The sequence below is a fragment of the Sus scrofa genome, chromosome 11 (assembly GCF_000003025.6).
Source record: "Sus scrofa isolate TJ Tabasco breed Duroc chromosome 11, Sscrofa11.1, whole genome shotgun sequence".
Classification (NCBI taxonomy): domain Eukaryota; kingdom Metazoa; phylum Chordata; class Mammalia; order Artiodactyla; family Suidae; genus Sus; species Sus scrofa.
Window position 1 is genome coordinate 67,630,152 of NC_010453.5, and position 12,970 is coordinate 67,643,121.

The window sequence follows — 12,970 nt, forward strand, 5'->3', positions numbered from 1 at the left end:
TGTTGCATTCCACAGGGAACTATAGCCACAATTTCCTCATATTTTTTTTTTTTTTGTATTTTTTTGTCTTTTTGTTGTTGTTGTTGTTGTTGTTGCTATTTCTTGGGCCGCTCCCGAGGCATATGGAGGTTCCCAGGCTAGGGGTCGAATCGGAGCTGTAGCCACCGGCCTACGCCAGAGCCACAGCAACGCGGGATCCGAGCCGCGTCTGCAGCCTACACCACAGCTCACGGCAACGCCGGATGGTTAACCCACTGAGCAAGGGCAGGGACCGAACCCACAACCTCATGGTTCCTAGTCGGATTCGTTAACCACTGCGCCACGACGGGAACTCCTTCCTCATAATTTTAAATGGAATATAATCTGTAAAAGTATTGAACGCTATGTTGCACACCTGACCCTAATATGATAAATCAACTCTACATCAATTAACCCCCCCAACACCTGATTCAGGAGTCAGGGGCTCCGGGGTTTAGAGGGACCAGCCTGGCCAGGATGGAAACCAGGGGGGTGGGAGCGGTCTCTGGTTTCCCTTTTCAGAGGAGCTCCTATCTCCCCTCCTGCTCCCAAGCCCAAAGCAAGAGCAGGGGGCTCCGTATTCCCGGCCAGAGACAGGCCCCCGGGCTAAGGGGGGATTTAGGAGGGCTGCTGTCCCCCTTCCTTCCCCCTACGCAGCCTCAACTCCCTCCCCGCCCCCACCCTCCTCCAGTTTCACGTTTTTATCTCTGATCCTGACTCACAAGATAAGGTTTCTATAATGGAAAATAAGAGCAAAAACAAGCATCAGGTGATGAGTCAGAGCCATTCGACAAGCAATTTAAGAAGCCCTGCTCCGGAGGCTGACGTTGCGGCTGGCTGGCAGGGATGCGAAAGCCACAGTGAGCAGCCAGACCAGGACAGGCACTGCGCACATGCATTTTCTTCCCTCCAAGCAGCTTCTCTGCAACCCCCTCCTCTGGAAATGCCACCCGGCCTCCCTACTGCTCCCAGGGCTCTGGTGGCCTGGGTGGCCTGCTTTTCTAAAACCCTCTCCAGGAGCCCCAGGTGGGTTTTGAGGAACCTCTCAGAGGTCCAAAAAGATCTCAAATACATCATAAGGTCGAACCCTCTGCCTTTAGAGAGGTCCTGGCCCCTTGTCCTCAGGCAGGTGTTCAATGGTGACACTGTTGCCCTTTCCTGCACCTCCATTTATCCCTTCACTCAGTCATTCCTCTAACAAAAATGGGTTGATGGTCAGCTTCGTGCCGGGCATTGCTCTGAGGGTGTGGACACGGGGCAGATTCTGCCTGTGCGTGTCCCTGGGGAGAGAACAGATTTGCTGAGCTCTGGGGTCAGAGCCCTCCACCCCTCAAAGGTGCTTAGGTGAGAGCCCCCAGGAGTCCCCTAGCACGAGGTCTGAATCCTGCTGTAACTCATCGTCCCGAAAAATGCTCAGTAGGAAGATCAGGAACCCTTTCCCGAAAAATACCTGGTAGGAGATAAGGCTTCAAGGATGCTAAGCCCTGGCTTTTGGCCAAAATCTACGGTTCAGCTGTGCACTCAGAAATACCTTTGGAAGGTCAAAGAGCCAACTTCTTGGTCTTTTCAGGCAGTCTAATGTCACGCACCTAGGTAACCATTAACTCTAATCAGCGCAGTGATGTCAGAAACATCAGGAATGCTGGTGACCGTTCAGCGTGGTCCTCGGATACTTACTTTCCAATATGAGGAAACATCTGGAACCAAGCAGGACCCTATGGGGCCCTGGGGACAGACCCTTCCCCATAGCCTCTGCTTTAGCCTCTCTTCTAAGTTCCTAGACAGTAGTGTCTGATGCACATTTTCTGAGCTGTTTTTACAGATGCTAAAACGGCCACTAAATGCAAGCAGTTAATGCATTTAACTTGATGACCAGGAGCACGGAGCCCGCAAACCTACTGGTGCCAAAGGACTGGTATCATTAACTCCAGCGACTCTGCCCTTTTATCTCACCACCCACCAATCAGAGAATAGTGCACGAACGGATCACGAATCCTAGGACCCCCCCTCCCTCACCTTTCCTTTAAAGAGGCTCTCCTGAACCCCAGGTGTCTGAACAGGAAGAGCCCTGATATTCTTACTCGGCCCCTGCAATAAACGCTGTGCTTTTCGTCACCACGACCTGATGCCAGTGAGTTAGCTTTACTGTGTGCAGGTGAGTGGATCCAAGGTTGTTCAGTAACACGTCGATGGGCAATAAAGCATCGTTCTTAAAGCTCTGCACAGGTCTTAGTTTGCAGGATTGCTCCAGTGACCTTGCATCCTTCCTACGGATCCATCTTTAAAGGCAGGTGTTAAAGAATAGATGCATCTTTGCCTTTGTCACTCGCCGCTGGAGAGGAAGGAAAGCTTAATATCTTGGTGACAACGTTATCAACATCAGTACCTCTCCCTGCAAAGCTAAGCCAAAGAAATCTTGCTTCCCCACTGAGTTCAGTTCAAAGTGAATGACTAATATTGGAAACGTAGTTTCGAGACCACAAGAGAAACTGTTCCAACACTGAAGTGTCAAATTTAAAAAATTAACTTCTAAAATGTTAATATAACATTGTAATAATTAATAGTTTGGGATGATATTTCAGATATATATATATATGTATTTTTTTGGTAACCTGTGAGTTTAGTCTTTGATATTCGCCCTTCAACCTCAACTGGGGGTTGATTTTAACACTCAGTCACTCCTACTCAGCCAAAGGAAACATCAGGGCTTCTGTAGTCCCTAAAGAGCCTGTGCAGTTCTAAATGGCTGGTCCATGGGGAAGTCAGGAGGGCGTGGGGGTGGGGGTGAGTAAAGGACAATGAAAGCCAAAGTCAAAGGGTAGCCAAAATAGCTGAAGGAGGTGTGAGCTCCAGAGCTTGTGACAACGTTGGTCCTGCGGCTCACCCAGCACTGATGCCCCCCACGCCTCTGTATAGAGGCCAGTGCCCTGTTTGGTATGAGCATTGTGGTCCCTGGACCCCACTCCCAATCTGAGGTCTTTTGTCCAAAGGTCCTCCAGGACTGGGATCTTGCCTTGTCCCCTACGTCTTGAAGGTCCCCAAAGCCCCCCTTGAAGCTCTCAGCTCATCCCTGTGGCTCAGCGTCAGGTTCTTTGACAAGATCTCTCCGTCTCTCGGGGAGCCTAACCCTGGGATGGCAAGCCCCTTCCTGAGCTGCGGGTTGGGATGGCTAGAATCGGGTGGTTCATTTGGGGCAGGATTTCTAGGATGGGCTGGTTCTGCTCCTGACTTGGTGTGAGCTGAAACCTCGTAACGATGGCAGTTCAATACACAAAGGGGGCTCGCTCAGCGCTTGAAGACAAAAGAATCAGGAATGGAAGAAGTCTTGCAAATAAACAGGTAAAGGAAGAAAAAAATCATAGGTACAGGGATTTTTTTTAAAAAAAGCTCTTGTACCAAGTCCCATCATACCTGGCTTTGAAGTGCTGCTGCTGATATCAGTTATAGGGAGTGACACCCCCACGAGGACACTTAGCAGACAACTGGGGGAGGGTAAGAGAACCCTCTGCCAGCTTCCTGGCACATCTTGATTGACGTACCTAGAACCGTGGAGTGAAGGGTCAAACATTTTTGCCATATAATTCAATGAATTAGAAATCCTTCTATATCTGTCTTTCCAAAGCAGGCTTATTAATATTTGTTTAAACCATCTACACGGATGATGCTGTCTTAAATTTAAAGTTCTTCTGGAAAAGAAAAAAAAAAAAACCTCTCAGACATGAGAGAAGTTGCAAGAAGAGGATAATGAACTCTCTATGCCCTTCGCCTGAACGCACTAATTTCAGCCATTTTTACGCATGTTCTTTTTTGTGCTTTCTGGCTCTCAAGCTCTCTCTCCCTCCTCTTCTCCCATAAGAACAAAGACATTCTCTTACCTCGCTGCGGTACAACTGGTCAAAGGCAGGAGAGTTTACAACAAGGCCATCCAATTAGCTGACCAATTCTGTAGGGATATCCTTCAGAGCAATTTTGTTTTCTGCTCCAGGATGTCTGGGATTACACTTTGTACTTCGCTGTCATGACTCTCTGCGTTCCTATGATCAGAACCTGAACCTCAGCCCCGTTATTTCTTGGTCTCCAATGCCTTTGGCATTTTTGAAGAGACCAGGCCATTCGCTCTGTGGAGTGTTCCTCCGTTTCAGCTTTGATTGTTTGCTCGTGATCACATCGGCGTTCCTCTGATTAGACTCGGGTGGTTCATTCTGGCAGGATTTCTACCTCGATGGGATTGGAGCCTTCTCAGAGGGCACGTGATGCTGGTTCTTCCCATTACTGGTGACCGGTCGGTTAAGGAAATGCCCTCCAGCTCCACTGCCAAGTTCCCTGTTTTCCTTTTGAAATTAATAATTTAACTATGGGACTAGGCCTGTGTTAGGGTTCTCCAGAGAAACAAAACCAGTAGGATGTGAGGATGTGTGTGTGTGTCTGTGTGTGTGTATATGTGTACACACACACAGAGTGGGCGGGGGGAGAGAGAGATTGCTTTTTAAGGAATTGCTTACACAACTGAGGAGGCCGTCAAGGCCACGATCTGCAGGGCGGGCTGGAGGCAGAATTTCCGCTTCCTCTGGGAACCTCAGTCTTTTTCGCCTGCCACCTTCTACTGGTTGGATGAGGCCCACCCATATTATGGAGGATAATCTGCTTTACTCCAAGTCCACTGATTTAAATGTTACTGTCATCTAAAAAAAATCTTTATTTAAAAATTTTAAAATATTTTTATTTTTGGCTGCACCCTTGGCATATAGAAGTTCCAAGGCCAGGGATCAAATCCAAGCCATAGCAGTGACAATGCCAGATCCTTAACCCGCTGAGCTACCAGGGAACTCCTACACAGTGACATTTAGACTGGTGTTTCACCTGTATCTGGCCCAGCCGAGGTGACACATAGAAATAACCATCACACTCCCTAAACTTGCTTTTCTCTCTCTTTTATTTTTTTGGCTTTTGAGGGCTGCACCCTGTGGCATATGGAGGTTCCCAGGCTAGGGGGTCAAATCAGAGCTGTAGCCGCTGGCCTATGCTATAGCCACAGCAATGCGGGATCTGAGCTGCGTCTTTGACTTACACCACAGCTCAGGGCAATGCCAGATCCTTAATCCACTGAGTGAGGCCAGGGATCAAACCCGTGTCCTCATGGATACTAGCCGGGTTCATTAACCACTGAGCCACGACAGGAACTCCCACACGCTCCCTAAACTTTCATCCAGCAGTTTTAACAGCATCCATAATTTTAGCTTTAATAAATCATTATTATGATGGTTCAAAACAGCAATGTTCTGTCATTCTTTCTATATTTATTAGCCTTTAAAAAATTAGAAAATTGCAGATAAAGCTGTTTCCCAGAGGTATGCCATAGATGTAACTATTTGATGCACACAATTCCAGTTTCATTTTAAATATTTAAATATCTTCTTCATTTGGAACTTATTCTGAGTGCACTGTGACAAAGGGAGCCAACTCAATTTTTTCCCAGGTAATTACCCATTTCCTAACACCATTTACTGAAAAGTCCATGTTTTTTCCCCAGTGGTTTGATATGCGATCAATATATGTTCTAAATTCCTATATATTTGGCTGCATTTTGATATTTATATTCCCTTCCCTTTGCTTATCTTTTCATGACCCATAGTCTCCTTTAATTATAGAGATTGTATATATCTGTTGGGAGACAGTGGTCTTTTGGTCACTGCATTTTTTGCCCATCTTTTGAGCTGAAGACGCCTTTGTTCTGGGCTAGCTTTCAAGGATATGTGTATAGCAAAGCAGCCCTGGAAGATAGGGGTGGTGTCTCCCGGAAGCAGAGGGCAGGCGTGGTCCCGCCCATTACGAAAGACGTGGGTTTCCTGAGTGCAGGGTCCCTCCCACTTAATGCAACCCGCCTGACACTTGGAATTACTGGCGGGGGGGGGGGGGGGGGGCTCACCTCTTCCACCAGCATCATGAAACTGTCGGGTAGCTTGTTGGCTTGTAAGAAGGGTAAGATCTCCCACTCTTCCCAGTTCTTGGCATTTCCTGTCGGGTAGTCCCAATGCCCTTCTTATTTCGGATTTTCCTGGCATTCTTGCATGGCTCTTTGTTCATGTCTACTTGAGAATCAGTTGATCTAGCTCCCAAAGTCAATCCATCGAACAAAAACTTGGATTTTTACATGGCGTGGTAATTTCAAAGAACCACTGAAGGAGAGTCTACGGCTTCCTTGTAGAAGATTTCCTGTTTCTGTCCTCATGATCCATCTTGTAGTCCAGTTCTTACCAATGTACACTTGAACTGCAGCTCTTTTTGACATTCAAGTCTTGGATTTTGTTTTACACAGGAGGGGAGAAAACCCAGTTTAAGTAGCAAGATGACAAGCATCGTGGCCAAAACCTGGCCTGTCATGGAACAGGGCCTGGGCTCCATCCGTGAAGTGGGTAACACAGCCCCCTGCTCCCTGCCCCTGGGCTGCTGTGAAGAGTAAATCAATCAGTCCCATGGCTCTGGCGGGGTACGAGCTCAATAAATGGTAGCAATTTCCATTCTAATTCTTTCATTTTTGTAACAGTGATCTTCCATCTCATTGGGCCAGAAAAATCCGAGTTCTAACTCTCTTAATATGCCTGAATCTGTTGGTGAGGAAGCTCGGGGAAACTTGTACAATATGGAGGTGAATTATTAGACATCTGTCCCACACAGGTTCATTACTGTGACTGATAAGGTTATGACTGGCTATAAATAAAGTCCTCTCCCTCAAATGTGCCTTTTCATTGAAAAACATTTTACATTTCTCCTGGAGGCCACTACTTCCTCATCTTTACAATTTAACGAGAATGGAAGACTTAGGCAGAAAGGGACCGTGATGGCGGGTTTTGTTCTGTGTCAGAACTATTACCATTCTGAGTCCTCTGCCCTTAGAATAATGTTGAGTTGAGCTGCTGTATAAAATACCTCTGGAAAAACAGACCATGGAGGCAGTTCAGAAATAGGAAACATTTTTTGGAGTTTCCTTGTGGTGCAGTGGGTTAAGGATCTGGTGTTGTCACCACTGTGGCTCTGGTTACTGCTGTGGTACTGGTTTGATCCCTGGCCCAGGAACTTCCACATGCTGCAGGTGTGGCCCCGATTTTTTTTTTTTTTTTCTGGACATGTATAACTCTAATAGCTTTTTCCCCCTGAAGGACAAATTAAGGCAAAAAGTGACAACCTTAATGCAAAACTTTTTTCTTTTTTTCTTTTTTTTTTTTGTGCTTTAGTGCTGAACCTGCTGCATATGGAAATTCCCAGGCTAGGTGTTGAATCAGAGCTATAGTCAGTGGCCTAAACCACAGCCACAACAACTCGGGATCTGAGCCGTGTCTGGGACCTACACCACGGCTCACAGCAACAGTGGATCCTTAACCCACTGAGCGAGGCCAGGGATCGAACCCGCATCCTCATGGATACTGGTTGGGTTCATTATCACTGAGCCACACCAGGAACCCCTGAAACTTTATAACAAGTTCAATTATGAAATAAAATAAAAACAAACAAATCCCACAACTGATCAAGGGTACAGGAGTCTTCAGAGTTTTTAATTGGAATTTGGTTGTTTGCTTTGTTCCAAGGCATGTTTTTCAATACGCATGATTTTTCATGGATATCGAAAGTCCTGATGTTTATGCCATAATAAAGTGTCTGAATGATTCTCACAGTAATATGCTAGCCTTTCCCCCCCCCCTAAACCTGAAGTACAAGGGGAGTCCTGAATTGTTAGGTCTCTGGGCACTGTAACCTCTTGCAGACGCAGGAACAAAACTCAGGCAAGGCCGGTGTGGGCCATTGGGAGCAGCCAGCTGGTCCACAAACCATCCCTTCCTTCCAAGACCCTAGCAGGTGGGGAAACCAAGAAGCTAGTTCAGATCTGCTGCTTAGGCATCCAGCCTATTGACCATTTCAGAAGGTTCTAGCTAAAACCACATTCCCTGTTTCTAACCAGGCATATTTTCCACAGCCCCTCCAGGTCCATTCTCCACCCACCTCCACACTGTTCCCCGCCCCAGGAGGCGGTGTCTGAGAACTGCACCTCGGCTCCCTCGCTCCAGCTTCTGATCGGTCCAGCCAGTAGGAGGCGGAGGAGAGCGAGGTCAGGGCATCTCTCCTCCAGGCCGCCCTGGATTGGCTGCATCCCTCCTTCAAGGACCCGAGCCTCTTCCACAGCTGAGATGCCTTCTCTGGGTTCCGGTACCCGCGCCCTCCCTTTGCCCCACACTGGCAAGGTCTTTACCAGACGCAGGTGCTTAATCATCCCCACTGCCCATCAGCCTCACCCACGCTCTTGCCTGTGGTTCCCACAGACCCCGCTCTGAGAGTGCCATCTGTATTCAGCTGGGGGCCTGAGTGAGTTTCCCAGGGCTGCCGTGACAAAGAACCGCAAGCTGCAGGGCTAAAAAGGCGGAACTTCACCCCCTTATGGTGCTGGAGTCCAGGAGTCCCAAACCATGTGCCAGCTGTGGGCAGGGCCATCTCTCTCCGAAGGCTCTGGGGAGAACCTGTTCTAGGTATTTCTCCTGGCTTGCAGCTGCATCACTCCAGGCTCTGCCTTCCTCATCACATGGCACTGTCCCCTCTGTGTCCCTGTGTCTCTTCTCTTCCTATAAAGACACCATGGTACTGGACTAAGGGCCCACCTACTCCAGGATGACCCATCTTAACTTGATGATGTCTGCAAAGACCCTGTGTCCAAGGAAGGTCATGTTCCCAGGAAACAGGGGTTAGGCTTCAACCTACCTTTTTTTTTGTGTGGGGGGATGGGCACAATTCAGGCCACCACGGGGCCTGATGCTGTAGTGTCTCCAAGGGTTTTCTCTCCGTCCTGTTTCCCATGTCCCCAGATCTTCTCCACAGGTCCTTCCCCCTCCCCCACCTTCTTCAAGTTGCCCCCTACTTCATTCCCCAATCGCTTCAAGTGACGTCCCCTGAAAACTCCTCTTTCTGTCCTGGTCCATGGCCACTAGTGAAGCCACTGGGTTTACGGCTTCACTTCCTTCACCCTGTCCTGGTCTCTGGATGAACCTCCCCACCCAGCCCTGTGTGTAGCGTCATGAGTGCAGATGTGGGGCCACTGCGACGCACACACACCCTGGTCATGTAGGGAAGACTCTGAGTCTGAAATATCAGAGTGAGATGGAGAAAAACGGAAAGAAAATGAAGACTGAAAGAATGGAGTCACTGCTGATGTCGTAGAGCAGCTGGATACAACCAGCCCTGAAGCCTGTCCCACCTTCCAACTTTCAATCACGTAGCCAAAAATGTCACGCTATATAAGTCAGCGTGGCTTGGGGTTTTTGTTACTTGCAGCCAAAGGCAAGTATACCTGTAGGATTTTCCCCTGTTTTTTAGTCTAAGTAGATGGGAAAAAATTAAAAGCAAATCAGAAAACAATTTTCCTGGATGCCAGGTGGCCAGAGCAGAATTTGAGGCTGCCTGGTTCTCAACGTCAGGATATCTATGGGGGTAACGTCTCCTCTCCCGGGACCCCTGGGTTTTCAGACCCATCAGGTCTGGCCTGAGTGGATGCCACAAACTGGCTTACTGGTTGAGGTCCGATGGAAGCAGAGTCAGGGCGGGGGGTGAGCTAGCCTCTGCAGGACCCGGCAGGCTGTTTCGGGTTTGGAAAGAATAGGTCAGCAAACTAGGCCTGGGAGAGGACAGCTCTTCCAGGCATCTTGAACAAGATGATGGAAAGAGGAGAGACAGAAGGGCTGTTTAATCAGAAGGCTGCAATTAGGACTTCCAGATAGAGACGAGACCCGAATACAAATATTAAATCTACCTCCTCCTGAAAGGCACTAAATGACAGTCAGGATGGTGAAGTATTTTTTAAATGGATCAACCCACGAGAATTGGCGGGAAGACAATAGAGACAATTTTGGAAGCTGAAAAGCAGACAGATGATTGGTAAGTGACTTAGCTGATCCAAAGGACTGGATCCAAAACCAGTGGTAAGGAAGCTATAAAATAACTCATATATTGCACACACACACACACACACACACATACACACACACACGCTCATCTCAGGAATCAGCACACCAGCACCCAAAGGCGAAGGTTTGAAGGTAGGGCAGCAAGTGGAATTCTGTCCTTAGGCTCCCCCCAGTTCCTGCACAGTTGGGTACGTCTGCCCACCACCTCCCTGGTCCTTTAGTCTCTGGAGAAGGTAAAAACGAGGGTTCAGGGCTTGGGGACAGCTGACACACACACATGATGAAAGCGAAGGCTGACACACTGAATGCCAAATTCCTCCTCCCCCCATTCAGAGCTCAGGATGCTCATGTTTTCACCCTCCAGCCTGGATTAGCTAAAAAAGAGGAAAAAAAAAATCTAAAAATGCCGTCTTCCAGGTTTCTGCAATAAAATGGCTCATTCAGATTTCCCTAGAGTGCAGACCATGGGTCTATGCACAGAACTTCCAAGTAGCTTTTCAGATGCTTCTAAAATATGAGCAGACATGAGATATTTGGGGAAAAGCAATTTGGAGGGACCAGAGATTAAATAGCTGAAGAATGCTTCAAACTACTCATGGGCATAGTCTAAACGCCAGAAGAGAAGTCACTGTCATTGCAAAATACAAGCTGGATGCTGTCAAAAGTAACAATTTGAATTTTTTTGTTTTTTTGTTTTTGTCTTTTTGCCTTTTCTTGAGCCACTCCCATGGCATATGGAGGTTCCCAGGCTAGGAGTCGAATCGGAGCTATAGCCGCCGGCCTACACCAGAGCCACAGCAACTCGGGATCCGAGCCGCATCTGCAACCTACACCACAGCTCACGGCGACGCCGGATCCCCAACCCACTGGGCAAGGCCAGGTATCAAACCTGCAACCGCATGGTTCCTAGTCGGATTCGTTAACCACTGCACCACCACAGGAACTCCACAATTCGGATAATTAAAAGGACTCTTTGGATTAAAGCTGGTAGGAATGAAGAAAAATAGATCAGGGAATGTGTAAAATAAGTTGAGGATTTCTCAGAAGCAAAACAAAAAGGAAAAAAAGTAGGAGAGAAAGAATAAAGTTAGAGACTGGTTGAGAAGGTGTAGCCTCTAATGAACAGGCAGAGGAAATGGAGGGGAGAAAATTAAAATAAATTTCATGACAGTGACCCAGGATCCAAGGACATGAGTTCCCAGGCTGAAAGGGCCCACTGAGTGCCCAGAATAATGGGCAAAGAGGGAGCCACACCAATATCATCACCATGAAATTCCAAATCACTAGGATCCAAGAGATGATTCCACAAGCTTCGAGTGAGAAAAGCGTTTTCATACAACACACCACTAACCAGAATGGCTTGGGCTTTTCAATAGTGACACTGAAAGCTCAAAGACCATGGCGGGATGCTTTCAAGGTTTCCAGCGATAAATGGCATCCAGCTAGAAGGCTATACTCAGCTAAATGTCAATCAAATGGGAGAGCAGAATAGAAACATCTTCAGACATGCAAGACCCTAGAAAAAGGTGACCTCCTACATTTCATTTCTCCACAAGCTACTACAGAAAAGTGCCCCCACCCAATAAAGGGAATGAATCAAGAAAGACGATGGCGGAGTTCCCGTCGTGGCTCGGTGGTTAACGAATCCAACTAGGAACCATGAGGTTTCGGGTTCGATCCCTGGCCTTGCTCAGTGGGTTAAGGATCCGGCGTCGCCGTGAGCTGTGGTGTAGGTCGCAGACGCAGCTTGGATCCCGAGTTGCTGTGGCTCTGGTGTAGGCCGGTGGCTACAGCTCCGATTGACCCCTAGCCTGGGAACCTCCATATGCCTCGGGAGCAGGCCAAGAAATGGCAAAAAGACAAAAAACAAAAACAAAAGAAAGACAATGGCATGAGATACACAGTATAGGAGGTAACCAAGCAGAGAGGTGAAGGTGACCCCAAGACAGCTTTAAAAGGATCTTTCTGGCCTCCACATTGGGGTCCTTCAGAAGGTTCTAGAGGAAACCTCTTTAAGAGGATGAAACTGATAGAACGTTTTGAGAAGTTGACCCTCTTGAGAGCAGATTTACTAAACCAAGGCAGATTTGGAGGTCGAATTAGTCAAGATGTGTAGAAAAGTAAGCAAATTTAAAAAAGAAGAACTCCAGGGAAACTGAACTATGGTATTGTACAGAGAAGGAAAAATTAATCCTAGCGCACTACGTAGCTTATGCGAAAATAGCACTTATATGAGCAGAACAATGTAGCCGTGAATATTAATCTAACTAAAGTCCCTAGAAAGCTGGGAGGGTGGGGCCGACCCCATACAGGTGTACCTCTGCAGCTGGCATGAGTGGCGCAGTGGGTGTAAAGAAGAGCTAATCCTCTATAGCGGGACGTTAATAAAGTAGAAAACTGAGAAACCAGCAAGTAGCTCCATCAGCACATGCTTGTTGGAGGTAAAGCATCAGACTGTTTGAAACTGTTCAGAGTGGTACCTTGAAGGGAGTAGGAACTGGCCAGGGCAGGAAAAATGGCAGGTGGCTATTTTTCAAAGTAAGTCTTTTTTTTTTGGCTCTGCCTGTGGCATGTGGAAGTTCCTGGGCCAGGGATCAAACCTGAGCCACAGAAGTGGCAATGCCACTAGGCCACCAGGGAACTCCAATTTTATTTTTTTTGGACAGAGGCATGCAGCAGCTTGATGTGGGAATCTCAGTTCCCAGACCAGGGATTGAACCTGAGCCACAGCAGTGAAAGCATCAATTCCTAGCCACTAGACCACCAGGGAACTCCCCAAAACAAGAGATCCTTGCCTTTTTAGACTTTTATGTGCTAGCCACAGCAACGCCAGATCCAAGCCGCATCTGCGACCTACACCGCAGCTCACGGCAATGCTGGACCTTTAACCCACTGAGCGAGGCCAGGGATCGGAGGAGCAGGGTCAGGAAGGGGGAGGGTCCAGAACAGAGGCTGGCGGGGTTCCACAGAATCCTTGGAGGGCGTTCCAGCAAACGGAGAGAATGTTC